Source organism: Patagioenas fasciata, chromosome 1 (assembly GCF_037038585.1).
Source record: "Patagioenas fasciata isolate bPatFas1 chromosome 1, bPatFas1.hap1, whole genome shotgun sequence".
In the NCBI taxonomy this organism is placed as follows: Eukaryota; Metazoa; Chordata; class Aves; order Columbiformes; family Columbidae; genus Patagioenas; species Patagioenas fasciata.
In genome coordinates, this window is record NC_092520.1 from 63,682,550 (window position 1) to 63,697,358 (window position 14,809).

The following is a 14,809-nucleotide window of genomic DNA, read 5'->3' on the forward strand; positions in this document are numbered from 1 at the left end:
AACAAAAAACAAAAAACAAAAAACCAGGATAAACCGTGACATTTCAGTCGGGAATCTGGGAGAGCAGAGAGTTTGCAACTTCTCCGGGGAAAACCAGGCGTTCTCCAGCCTCCCCTCCCTCCCCGCCGCTCCCAGCCCGGCTCCCGAGCGGGAAAACACCGCGGTCCCGCCCGCCTTGAGGGTTGGCTGTGAACCGCTCTCTGCGCGCTTAGCATTTCTGGGAGGGTTTTTCACGTCGAAAAACCTTTATGAACATTAACTAATGAATCCTGACACTTAGTTACGGAGGAGGCACCGAAGAATTTCAAAACTCGCCTCTATGATGAGCTTAATTTATTGAAGTCTTATGATTTTATTAAGGAAACTGTGATTTGCAAAGGTTTCCAGTGGCACGGCTCTCATCGTACCCGGGGAAGGTGAAGTCTGGAGTGGAAAAAAACCACCAAAAAAATCACCACCAACAAAAACCCCACAACACATCCGAGCACAAACCAAATACCGCAACGAACACACGAACCTCTTATTACTAGTTTATGTGTCCAGGCACCGTATTTCAAAATACGATCGGTTTCTTGAAAGAAAAAAAAAGAAAAAAAAAAAGAAAAAACATTTAACTGCCTCAATTCTCCGACTGTTTCTCTTGCGTTAAAAGTTCCCAGGGTAGCTTTTTCTTATGGCATTTGAGAATCATCCCACTTCATCTCTCACCTGAATCTTGTCATCTGTGCCATCTTGAAGTGATCTGTGAACAATGCTGGTCCCTTGGACAGCCCAAGCTGGTCAATCAGGCAGAACAGACTATGTAAATGGAATGGAAAGGCGAAGCGATGGAGAACAGTGGCCCCCATTGTCTTGGGCATTTCAAAGCGAAGCCCAGCTGCAGCAGGCGTTGCTGTCTTGGACCCTTGGTTGCTACTCTAATGTCATCATTGCAAAACATCACATTTTGAAAACTCTACAGGCTGAATGCATGAGCAGCCCTCTGCAATGATTTCACTTTGCCGTGACATCTTTTGGAGTCACCAACTCCCCCCCCCCAAAAAAAAAAAAAAAAAACACCAAAAACCCAAAGCATCACCCCCCCCCGAAAAACAAACAAACAAACAATCCCCCCCCAAACCAAAAAACAACAACAAAAAAATCCACAACCCAACCCAAACCAAAATAAACCCCGAACTAAACAAACATGAAAGGCAAAAAAACCCGACCAACCAAACAAAAAAAAACTCAACCGGGAAATAAAGGGAAAAAAAACCCCCTTCAACAACTGCGGACTGGGATCCCAGACACATTGCCCGCTCACATCCCCCAGTCCCTTTCCCCGCGCTCCTAATAACTGCGGTGCAGCTGACGCTAAAACGCCTTTTGCAACTTTTTGGTGAACGCCTCGCCTTTCTCGTTGTTTTTAGAGTCGAAGCGGATGACGATTTTAGTTGCATTTAACTTATTTTCTGTCGGGTCTCTTTCAGGCACTCTAACGAGCTAACGCCGAAGAAACGCCGCTGTGAGGAGTGAGTGAAGTATTTATTCACAACCGCTCCCAAAACTTCAGATACACGGGACTTGAAAGATTCAGGCAGTGTCTTTGCGGGTGATTAAACCGGCAACTAAAATGAGTATTTACGGGTCCGTGAGGAAGTTGTGGGTTTTTTTAGTACTCGATTTCTTAATGCACTCAAGCAGTTGCTGCTCCTAAATATTGCTGCCAGCCCCGCTCCAGCTCCGCTTCCCAGCACTGGTCCCCAGGTTCACCACAACATGAAAAAAGGACTTTCACTGCAGTTCAGCTGAGCTGCTGAGATGTTGGATGATTAATGTGCTTTTTTCAAGCAACTAAATCATTGCCCATGTTTCACTTCTCGTTCCTTTTCATTTTCTTTTGTCTGTAGGTGACATTTGTCATCACCATGTGGTGAGCAGAGGAAACTCCCCTCTCTTCCACCCTCATGTCAGGAGCCTACACTCAAGGAGCAAAGGTCTGTGCCACCGGTATCTTAAAACATTGGGGGTCACCTTTCTTTCCCTCCTTGTCGTCTCTTATTTACAAGTATTGGTGAAGCCAAAGCTGCTTCTCGAACAACAGCATTACTACAGTGAGCCTGCAGAGATGGACAATGCCACAGCAAGCCTTAGGTGCTATCTAGCTTGGAGATGGAGTGGTCCTACGTTTTAGTAGTCACCCCTGAGTCTGGACTATGTTTAGCATTCACGCAGGAACAGAGAAGAAAGTTTCATCGGACTAAGAGAAATGAACTAAGAAACTCTGCATTACATTCTTTGCAGGACCAAGAATAATTCAGTGTTTCTTTCCTACTCCTTCAACTGACTCTTTCCCTTTTGCTACAGTGATGTACTCTGTAATAATGTCACATAAATTACAAAGGAGGCAAAGGATGGAATTATTTAAAAGTAAATAATTATCCACTACAAGTTGGTTAGCTTCCTAAATTTGTTTGCCCCTTTCAAAATGCAGCGGGTTGGTAAGAATGAAAAGATGAGAGTAACAAACAAAAGCAAAGACAGAGTGAAGTGAATGGGGCAAGTAAATTACTGCATAGGTGCTGTTTCAACTTCTGTCTGGAAATGTCCTTCTTCTTGGCAAAGAGAGTTTTCCAAGGACAAGTACTAGATTAAAAGAAAACCATTTTCCTACTACATTGCCCTCTGGGTCAAATGAGTAACAGCAGGAACTCAGACTGTTGCCTGTTTCGTGCAAATGTTTAAACAGAGTTGATGTGCTCTGTATGCACCCTTCACCATCAGGCATTTGTTAATGGATGTGCCCAAGACTCTTTCCCCTATCAGTTCAGCACCTTAAAACTCTACCTGCTAGACAAATAGATCTCCCAAAATCTGCGGCCTAGGAAGTCTTGTGCGTGCTTCAGGTACCCTCTGGGCCCCACACTTGCAGACTTGAATACAGGAAGCCAGAGGAAAAGCAAAATTGTGCAGCCAGTGCCTGTGCTGAAGACAGCAGCAATGCACATGGCTGGGGGCCAAATGCCTTGTTGCTGTAAGTGGGTGTGTCTCCATCTGGATCTCTGCTACAGTACTTCCAGAAAGACATTATGAAGGAGGAGGATGCAGCGGCTTTCGAAGAGGAGCAGCTGCTCCTCCATATGTCTCATGTGGAGGTGTTGCCATGGGGCTCTGTGGAACTGGGGATCCACTCTGTGGACACTGCAGCTCCCACTTGTTGTTGGGATGGACCATGTTCACCAGGGCCCGGAACATGGAGGGAGGATGGGGGCCCACAAGGCCATTCTACCACCCTTGACCCAGGCAAGTTCCCCTCCTCCAGTAGCCATATTTCCAGTCCATGATGCCAGCTGAACCTCATCCCTTCTCAACGACCTGCCAGCCTCACACTGCAGGGGTGAGAGTCCAGAGGTGGGTTAGCCACCCTCTGCTCAGGCCTGTTGTCCCTCCACAGCCCCAAACAAATGTCCCTCACCCCAGGTTAATGGGCTGGGCTCTGACAGGAGGGAAATGATCACAAATTTGCCCCTTGGGCAAGTTGCTGCAATAACCAGGGACAACCTCCTTTCTCAGTGGCTCTACATCCCCCTGCCAACACGAGCTAATTGGAAGCAAGAGCAGTTCCTCCCTTGAGGATCTGAACTTTGCTTTTCTTTCACAGCTGGAACATCTGCCCCTTCCCTCTACCAGCCCCAGCCCTGGTACATTCAGCTGCAGTTATCTCTGCTCATGCATTGACTGTATTTTTCATGTTTATTATCATCCAACACAGTGTAGTGCCATCTGGCACATGCACACGCAGGGGGAAGAAAACCATATATTCAGCAAATGGAGCATACAGGGTTTAGGTTTTGTTTTGTCTTGTTTTTCTTATTCTTCCAGTTTTCATTTAAAATTATGCGGAAGGGATAGCTGAGCAATTCAGCTTCATGAAAAATGATCGGAAAACCCCAGTTAGGAAATTAAAAATTAGAGGAAAGTGGTGACTCCAGGAAGGGACAAGAACACTCCTTCCGCTGAAATACGGTTTCTTCTTTTCCTCCTTCTATATTTCATTTCGCCTCATGCTCTGATAAGGAATACAATTATTTTAAAAAGTTTGTGTTAACTCTTTTTACCCAGGTTTTGTTCTGGTCTTCCAAGTCATTATTTTACTGTAAGATGTGTTTTAAGCAAGTGACACGTAACAAACTACACTCCTCCAAAACACTAGAGCACTGTGAGCCACAGTGCAGCCCTTGAGATCTTTTCTATTTTCACTGCTATGATAAAAATGAATGTAAAAATACATCTGCAGAGTGGAAGTAAAAAACATACGTAGCAGTTTCAGTGAAAGCTAGTACCTAATGCATTGCTACCATAATTCAAAGATAGTTTTGTAACGGAGTTGTATAACCAAAGCATTTTTCTTCCCTGATAATTCATGCACTGTAAGATTATCAGTGGAGCTGCCCATGAAAAAAAGTACTACACAATGTATTGTATTACTTGATTCATTTTCTTTCATTTTTTACTCTAATTTTGTCTAATTACTGTATTGTGATCTAAGTCAGCAATCTTAAATTATCAACTTAACTTCTGAAGAAACCTTAAAAACGTGAGATGATGAAATTTAAATAACTGTTGGTTATTGGGAAATGTCTACACCATGGAAAAGAAAACCTTCAGATATTTCTGTTCCATTTGCATATATAGCATTGTATTTTTCCTGTTTCAGTTTTGAGAGTAGAATTATTTGATTTTTCCAAACTATAAAAATACTGTTAAAAAACCTGTTTGGTGTAGTGGTGGTGGTTGTTGTTGTTGTGTTGGTTTTTTTTTTTAGAAGAACAATAGCTGTAATGAAAATGTGAAAGAAAATAGTTCTTGGGACTAAATTGTTGGTTGCTCAGATTTCTTCAGAAAAACAACTTGTTGTTTTACAGATACAGAATGGTAAAACTGTTCTCCAATCCTGCTAAAATAAATATGTTTCAGTGCAAGTGGCACAATATCTGTATATTGAACTAGATTCTGGTCTCAAGTCTGTTTAAAATTCAATATGTCCTTTGCTCAAGCCCTGATCTGAGGCAAAGCGACGTCACTGTAATGACTTCAAGTGTGCTTTGGATCGAGGCCTTTTACACCGCTATGCCTCACACCACTAGTCTGAGAAAGGGGTTTTTTTTATTATGTCTTTCTTTCCCTGTGAAATTAGATGAATTTGGAATGAATTAGAAATGCTTAAGCAGAGATACTCAGGGTCACTTTTAATAAAAATATTTTTCATTTGAAATATTTCTTACTAATACAATTTGCTAGCAAAATAAAAATCTGCACTTTTCGGTATATTTCTGCTCATGGTTGATTTTTGGGTGAATTGCACTTTACTTTTACATGCATGTGTTCATTGCCTTGTTTCTGGATTGCAATTTTTATGTAAATAACAAGCGAAAAGAAAATCTATTGTAAAATACAATGTATGACAAATTCATTGAAACAAGTAAAATAATTTAAATAATGGTAATTCAATAAATGTCAGGAAAGCAATCCCACACCTTCGCTGATCGAGGCTGCTATGTAACTCAGAAGAAAGCGATCAAGGGAGACTTTTAATGCGCTAATATATTGAGCCTGTTCCAGTTGTTAAGCACATAATTAGAAATTCAGCAAGTCTTACCAAAGAGGGTCATAAACAACCACAATGAAAAACTCAAATCTCTCTCTGCTTTGTTTGGCAATGTGTACAGAAAAAAAAAAAAGTCTTTTTCTTTTTTTTCTTTTTTTATTTTTTTTTTGTGATGGCTTAGATTAGTTCCAATTAAACTTAGCCTTAACTCTGAGAGCTGCAAAGCAAAGCAAGCAGAACTTTGTTGCTTACTGTTAGAAACTGCTTTACTTACAAACTGGTAGAATTGCTTTTAAACATCTCCAACAAAAGAGGTATCAAAGGGAAATCAAAGTGGAAGAAAGAGTCAGAATGCTACAAATATAAAGCAAAAGCCTTATGTGTCAGTAAGCCTTAATAGTTAACAAAGCCAACTTGAATCTACCCATCTTCTTCATCCTGTATGCACTTAACAGAATGAATTATAATAAAATCTTGTCGTGAAGAACCTTAGTTTTCAGAGTTTACAGTTTTTCTAAATATTATTGATTTGAATATCCAGAATCAATGTGGTCTGGTTAAATGATCCCTAATCAGTAAAATTTTAGCACTGATCAGACAGTGGCAGAATGATATTTCCACATGTTGAAACTACCTCGTGCCATTACGTGAACTGAAATGGCAGAACAGCCTTGGCTCATGAGACCATGTCCGGGAAGACAATATGAGGGCAAAGAAACCCATCATAATTAAGCATCCCATCTAGATTATTGTATTAGTGTTAGATCTTTCTAAATAGTGGGTGAGTGAAGCCACGTTTCTTTTCAGCAGTAAGTGCTTTGAAAATTTTAAGGAATGTAAATGCTTGAAAACATTTTCCAGCTCACCTGCTTTCAGCTTCAAGTTTAGCCCGATTTCCCTATTTATTCCTCTAACTCTCCTGAAGTGGCCTTCAAAATGCATAAGCGTGGATTTATTGTAAACTTCGCTGTTGCAGCTTCACTGTGGTTGTTCTGATCATTTCAGGACAAATGTGACAGCTTAAACTAATGACTGAACATCTATTGTGTTAGTGCTTTTTCCTGGTTATCTAGTTATTATTTATTTCCTGCTTGTTCTATTGTTTCTTGCCTTATGAAGACTCCTGTTCGCTCTGATAAAATTCCTTATAACATGGCTGCAACACCAAGGGTTGGGTAAAAAGCGTCCTCTGAATGATAACACAAAGAGCATATAAAGAATCCATCACAGCAGTCAGTAATATAATGCGATTTATTTTCACTAGACATCTTCTTCACTACTGGATTAGTCACTTCACTAATGAGCAAATGACCCATAACTCACAGGAGTGCGTACTTAATGTGCAGGTCTTCCCTTCACCAGTACAGATGAACTGCAGTGTGCTCACCATTATGCAATCACTTAATGTTTATGGCTCCTTCTCATCTTTCTTGGGCATCCCATATGTGGTGGGAGATTCAGGTGGGTGAAAAATGCAGGACCCAATGGCAAAACAGATACTGGGCTTTGTATTTTTTATTGTTCCAGAAAATATTAAAAAAAAAGATGTCTCCTGTATCTAGATTCCACCAGGAGCCTATAAGCAAACAATGAACCAGTTTTAAAAAGCAATCTTTGTATGTGCTAATACATTCGAGATGCTATTTTCTACCACTGTACGTTGAGCATCTCTCAAATTTATTGTCCAGATCTCACTTTAGCATGACTTTAAAGAGAATTTATCAGATCATTCACTGCATGAATGCAGTTTGTCTCCCTGGGCTAGGAAAAGTTGACACCATCAAATTTAAAAAATCCTGAGTTTGCCAGTAAAAGGAGAGTTTACAGTTTCAGTGGAATCAAATGGCAAGATATTGCTTCTAAATGTTTGTTTTTGTTTTGTTTTGTTTTGTTTTTTAACTTTCCTTCATTTCACTTATTGATTATATGTATTTACAGAACCTAGACATTTGAGTTTATGATTATTAAGTATTAATAATTCAGAGTTCAGAACGAAGTTCAATCAAAAGTATAAAATATCCAACATTTTGAAGTTGGTAAATCACCCTATGTAACCAGGAAAACAGAAGCGGAAGCAGAAGTACACTCTCTACCTCATTTGGCAAAGAACAGTGACAAATTTTCCATACCCAGATTTATTTTTAACATTTTAAAGTAAATTCTAGGACTCATTTTATACACTTAATCCAGAAATAATTTCCTAGAGGCAAAATAACTTCTAGCTTTCATGACAAGGCTGACATTCTTCTGCTGAAATTCCCAATATAAGTTTATCCCAAACGTTATACGCAGCAGATCATGGAAAATTTACCTGCCTGACATAATAAACCCCACGGTAATTAAAAGGATTCTAAGCCTTTAGAAATATTCTAAGCCTTTACCTACTTACACATAAGGCCAGAAAACAAAATTGCTTCTGTTTTCTTAAATCCTAAATAAGACCCAGGACCAAATCCCACTGAAGTCAACTGTAACCTTTTCTATTGACTGCCATAGATCTGAAATCAGGATGTACCTGCAAAATCTCTTTTGTTGTTCTGCGTCAGTGATGGTTTTGTGCAAAATCTTGGGAAAAGCATTGCCAATGACTCTCAGGATAGAATTAGCTGAGCAGTAAAATGGAACGATTGGTCTGCTGCTGTGTTATGTGTTACATTTTATTGATGTAGCAAGTACTATAGCTGTTAGTTCTCTGAATGCCTGTGATCTTTCCTGAATTAATTCCTCTTTCAAATCAAAAAGCTATGGTTAAACTGGAGTATACTTTAGAATCATGTTTTATTTTGAGAAATTTTAAGGATGTAAAGTCCACCACACCTTTCAGTAGACATTTTCAGTGGTTAGTTGCCATCACCATTAACCTTTTGGGGCCTTTTTTTTTTTTTTTAGTCAGAATTTGTCTAGCTTGAACTTCCAGGCATGTTGTAACATGTATTCCTTTGTCTGCTAGACTGAATAGTCCTCTACAACCATCCTTCTGCCCCCATATACGTACTTACATTGTCAAATCACCCCTTAACCTAGGCTTTAAAATGATTTATCTACACTGAGTACCTTCCCTTTCTTCTACATACACTGTTAATAATGCTTTCCAGTTTTTTAACCATGCTACTTGCTCTCCTCTGAAGTCTTTTCAACATTATCTAGGGTTACAGCAAGGTGTTCTCAGGCAGCTATGCAAAATTAAGACTACTTTAAACCTGGAGCAGTGGTTTGTGTTAAGTTCTTGTTAGAATTATGTTAGTCATAAAGGCATTAGGAATAAATAGCAAAAGCTGTAAAAGAAAGGTGACATATCAGGGGGTACTTTAGGGTTAGAGCTTTAAGGACAGGGGCTTAATGAGAAAATAAAAGGCATTTGTACCTTCAGCACCTATAAATGTAAGGTTCTTCATTTGGGTTTCTAAATATAGGTGTAAGAGTCTGACAAGACGCACCATTTCGTAACCTAGAAATATCTTCTTTTTATTTATCTTAAAATGTAATTCAACATCCTAAAATTTCCCATGCTGCTTTGGGTTAGGGCACCATTGTTCATATTGCTCTTGGAAGGTTGCCTCATGTTTGTGTCCAATGTTAAGGTCACTGCAGAAACATGGTTGGAGGACTGATGCTGTGCAAAGCAATGATCTCAGTGAAGTTTATAAAGCACTTGAGTGGCAAAAGTAACACATTAAACTTCATCATAATTATATTGTATTTGGAAAATCATACTGTAATAATTCAGATCTCCTATAAGATCTCCAGCACAACCTCTTTGTGAAAATGTTGCTATGTCATGTGAAGAGGCTTATAAAACTTATTTTAGGTATTCCAGCCAGTCACTGAGAGTTGGTGCAGTGGTCTGTGGCAGAGATATTTCATGCAATGAGCATTTGACATTTCTCACCCAGTCACACTGGTATTTTATGAAGTTGCTCTAACAAAAAAGATCCTGTCAAATTTGAAGAAGTGAAATATTCTACTTTGCTCTATTTTGCTGAAATATGTCCTACCAGTAAAGCAAGCAATACTCTGGTAAAACTGTATATCTGATCAGGCAAATAAACAAATAGTTCAAGGTGTTATTTAAGCAAAAATACTTAGTTGCTCAATTTTCCCATGTTCAAGTTTTTATTCTATCCTTTTCTGGCAAGATTTTTACTTCTGCTTCTGTTGGTTTTGTTCATGCTTTCAGTCCGTCACTGTTTTACTCTCTCTCTCTGCCTTACCAAGTCCCTGTGGGATGACCAGAAGCACAGACTCCTCTGACCAATCTGTTTTTTGAACATGGGGGTTTTGTGCTCTAAATAGAAGCAAGCTAGGGAATGGCTGAGATCAGAGCTATATTGTTTGTTCGGAGAATTAAAAATGTGGCTATAGAGGAAAAGAAGGCAGACAGAAATAAATCCCGACAAGAGGGGGTTTAAGAAAGCCCTCCCTGTTGTGCAACTCTAAAGCAAATTTCTGAGGAAGGGCTATATATCTGTGCAGCCCCCTAAGCACTGGTCCTGCCAGTTTCTCCCATTTTACAACTTCAACGCCATGCTAAAATTGTGACACTGTTTCCCAAGTCAGCTCAGCGCACAGCCATTTCACCTTCCCTCATCCCCCCTCACTTGTGCAAGATGAGTCGAGGGTGCAGCGACAGCCATGAGTCAATCAAGGATGGTTCTGATTGTAAATGCCTGCAATGGTATAAATGACAGTGCTGAAGGAGATTATATTCAGAGCCACATATATGCTGCTGAGGTCCCACCTCAAGATTAGCCTAAAATACCACCCAGATCTCTAGGTACCTCCCAATTAGCACAGCCAGGCAATCTTCCCAGCACTACAGAGGCAAAGACATATTTTTAGCTCAGTGCTGTGCTCTCTCCCCTGAACTCTCGGAGCCCCGCTGAGCCGATGGAGTCCCAATCAGTGGGCTAGCTCTGATGGTGCCCCTTCACAAAATTGCCTGTAAAGCCAGTTCAGCAAAGGGATCTGTAATGAGCTCAGTAGCTTGGGGCTCTCAGTAAACTGCAGTGGTGAAGGGAGTTCATGGCTGAAATGCCAGCCCTTTTATTCATCAGTAGTACATCAATTAGTAGTTTAACAGGCAGAGGAAAGGTACAGTCAGTGTTCATTTATTATAATATTAGGCAGATCATAGTCTGCATTTGTGCTAATTCTGGCAAGTTTTCTACATTTTGGTACTCAAGGTGATCTGTTTCCTTAATTTTATTTCACCATTCCCCATGCTACAAAGGATGTGCCAGATAAGTTCAGTTGCAATGTATAGAATCAAAATGTAAAGAGTAGTAAATAAGAAGCTAAAACAATTTTTCTTACACATTGAACAACTCATGAAGAAAGAAAGATGTCCTAGAGTCTTGTAGGATTTGTATATGATTTGTGATATTGCTGTTATACTTACGATTCTGGTTTATTACTCTCGGAGAGCATTAAGCATTAATGATTTGCATTATACAGGAAACACTTGTGAGTTAATCAGTGCCTCAAGTTCTTCAGTGGTTCCACCCTTTCTTTCTTCCTGTCTTACAAAGAGCTGATTTTATTACTTAATTAGTTCCTCTGGTCAAGGACTATGGACCCAAGTGTTGTCAAAGTTAGCAGAAAGAAACATCTGTCCACTCAGCCGGAGTTCTCTCCCATCAGCGGGAGGGATGGACAAACAGTTGATGGCAAACAGTATGTTCACCAAATGATGGGCTATTATTATTTAACAAACCAATTGGAACAGTTTAGGGCTTTTTGTGTTTTGTTGTTATTTATAAGTATTTGAGAAATACTTCCAGGAACTTATTTCAGCCAATTTCAGCCTATTGCATGTTGGATCTGTGCCTTCATTATTCACTGCTTGCCACTGTCCCCAAGTAGCTAGTCCCCCAAGGCACATGGGGCTCTTTCTTGTCCATTACTGGATGAGTGGAACTAATAAATGGGAGTAGTAGAATTATGAATTAATTTCTGCTTTCTCACTGGGAAATAGTTTCTAATTTTCTTCATAGGCAAGCACAAGCCTGCCCAGCTCAAGCTTAATATCTGATATCAGAAGTTTAAGATTCCTGGGCCCTTGATTTTTCTATTTTTTCTGAAACCAGCAGTTATAATGAATATTTCAGATTTTAAGTTGTTTTCTGCTGTGCTGTTCCTAGGACTTTATGATGTGAAGTAACAAACTTAGGATGAATACTTATTCATCAGTATTGCAAAAAAGTCTTATTCTCAAATATTTCTTTGCTCTTTTATCAGCAGAAAAAGATCAAAACTTTTCAGAACTTTCCCTATTTTTTAATATACCTGCATAATAACTGCTTTTTTTCTGTTATTTTAAAAAGTATTTGTGGATCAACTTTAGTTCTCCCAACATCTACCACACTACAGAATATTGACATGCTTTTCTAGTAAATATATCCCCATTCTCCCCAGTAGTCTCTGTTCTAGACCATCAGTCGGTTTTACTAGGGTATACGAGCAGCATTCTGTCTCTGCCCCATGCTGGGGCTCCCTAGAAATGCAACTTGGTCTCTCCCTCTCATTCACTTTTTAACGGCTCAGATTTTCAACAAAAACTGCCGTATTTCTCCTAGTCCCACTTACCTATATTTCTGAGACTAAAACGGTCCTTTCCAACAAGGCAATACTATATTCCATACTATGATGTTTTCTTTTAATTTATTACCTGTGTTACTCTGATAGTTACGTATTTTGTGTTTTCTGAAACTCCTCTCTCACAATTGTTTCACCCATCTGACCCATTCTTCAGTCCACATGTCTCTTCCTGCTAAGGCTAGTCAGAACAATTGTCATACAACGGGTTTTTCACTAAAATACTTTTTTGTTTTGTTTTGTTTTTCCTTTAAATGTGAAGATGGCTGAATTATTGCCAGTGAGATCAAAATTGAGTGTTATAACCCTGGAAACTGTCAGAATATGAAACTGTTGCTAATGCCCATGTCTTCTTCCGCCTGTTGTCCCTGTTCTCTCCTTCTTTCTCTGCTCCCCAGTGGATGTCAGATCCAATATCCATTTTATCATCCCTCTTCATAAACACCTATACGCAGTCTCTAAGACGTTCATACCAGAAATATAATTTCCCAGATGTTCTGAGTACTTCACTCAGGTGTGTGTGTTTATTAATATTTTTTTTTCCTAATTATCCTCTATTTTAAAAGAAACAAGTAAAGAAGAAGGACTGAGAAAGCAATCAGTGTCTCATTGATAGGCCTCATAACATGGCTTTCTTATTAGATACATGGTCCCAACGCTCCTTTCCCCCCGCTATTCCTTTTCCTATCTTTTTTTATTTCTCAGCATGTTCTTCTTCATAGTTGTATTCAATTTCAGTCAGAAAAATAGCATGAAGTAAAATGTACAGGTACAGAGACTATGTTTTATGCTACATTCACACCTGCTGGGGGTTGCACTGAGGGAACATTTTAAGGCCTTTGCATGATGTGGATGTGGCTGATGTCCCTCCTGCCCTGGCCTAACACTGCCTGCAGTAGCCTAATCCAGGTCTCTGTCAGCCCCCCTGTGGACCTGAGACAGCACTCTTTGCAGATTTTTGTGGGCTTTCAGTAGTAAAGTGACTGAAATAATGAGGTGCTGGATCAGAGCCTTCTGGAGAAGGTTTCTCCATGATCATGCTGGGAATATGTGCTGTGTGGCATGGGAGGGGCCATAATAGCATGTAGATGCTAGGTCATAGAATTGTAGAATAGTTTGGGTTGGAAGGGACTTTCAAAGGTCCTCTAGTCCAACCCCCCTGCTGTAAGCAGGAACATCTGTGACTTCATCAGGTTGCTCAAAGCCCCGTCCAGCCTGACCTGGAATGTCTCCAGGGATGGGGCATCTACCACCTTTCTGGGTAGCCTGGGCTGGTGTTTCACCACCCTCAGTGTAAAAAATTTCTTCCTCATGTTTAGCCTGAATCTCTCCTCTTTTAGTTTAAAACCATTACCCCTTGTCCTGTCCCAACAGGCCCTGCTAAGAAGTCTGTCCCCATCTCTTTTATAGGCCACTTTTAAGTACTGAGAGGCCATGATAAGATGTCCCTGGAGCCTTCTCTTCTCCAGGCTGAATAACCCCAGCTCTCTCAGCCTTTCCTCACAGGAGAGCTGTTCCAGCCCTCTGGTCAATTTTGTGGCCTCCTCTGGCCCCTCTCCAACAGGTCCATGTCTTTCCTGTACTTAGGGCTCCAGAACTGGATGCAGGACTCCAGGTGGGGTCTCACCAGAGCAGAGTAGAGGGGCAGAATCACCTCCCTTGACCTGCTGGCCACGGTCCTTTTGATGCAGCCCAGGACAGAATTGACCTTCTGGGCTGCAAGCACACACTGCCAGCTCATGTCCAGTCTCCCATCCACCAGTAGCCCCAAGTCCTTCTTCACAGGGCTGCTCTCAATCCCTTCATCCGCCAGCCTGTATTGATACCAGGGGCTGCCCCAGCCAAGGTGGTCTTGTCGAACCTCATGAGGTTCTCATGGGCCCACTTCTTGAGCTTGATCAGGTCTCTCTGGATGGCATCTTGTCCCTCAGGTGTGTCATCTGCACCACTCATCTTGGTGTCATCCGCAAACTTGCTGAGGGTGCACTCGATCCCACTCTCTGTATCACTGATGAAGACTTTAAACAGTACTGGTCCCAGTACAGATCCCCTAGGACACCACTTATTACCAGTGTCTATCCAGACACTGTGCCATTGACCACTACTCTCTGGGTGTGACCATCCAGCCAGTTGCTCATTCACCCAACAGTCCACCCATCAAATACATACCTCTCCAATTTACAGAGAAGGATGCTGTGGGGGACTGTGTCAAAGGCTTTACAGGAGTCCAGATAGATAACATCTGTAGCCCTTCTTTGTCCACTGATGTAGTTACTCAATCATAGAAGGCCACTAGATTGATCAGGCAGGACTTGTTCTTGGTGAAGCCATGCTGGCTGTTTCAAATCACCTCCCTGTCCTCCATGTGCCTTAGCATGTTTCATCATCTTCCCAGGCACATATGTAAGGCTGACAGGTCATGCCAGGACCTCTGAGAGAGTTTTACAGGATGACTCAAGGCAAAATGAGCCACAGTTTGTGCATCCCATAACCAAATGGTTCATCTGTTGTATGTCCTTTAGCAAGCTGCCCTATCAACTGTGCTCAGATTTCCCTCCATGGGAAAACAAGTGATTTATTGGAGAAGTAATTCGGGTGTGAACTAGCATGTGTACATTAAAGATGTCA

General features: G+C 40.8%; 1 protein-coding gene across 2 annotated transcripts in view; it reads left to right on the top strand.

The window, feature by feature from the left end:
• Positions 1 to 6,079, top strand: part of SOX1 (SRY-box transcription factor 1) — an 88,329-nt gene extending 82,250 nt beyond the window's left edge. For both annotated transcript variants that reach the window (XR_011738758.1, XR_011738757.1), the window contains exon 2: positions 1,890 to 6,079. The gene's annotated coding sequence lies outside the window, so the exon portion shown is untranslated. The remainder of the gene's footprint in view (positions 1 to 1,889) is intronic.
• Positions 6,080 to 14,809: the final 8,730 nt, after the last annotated feature.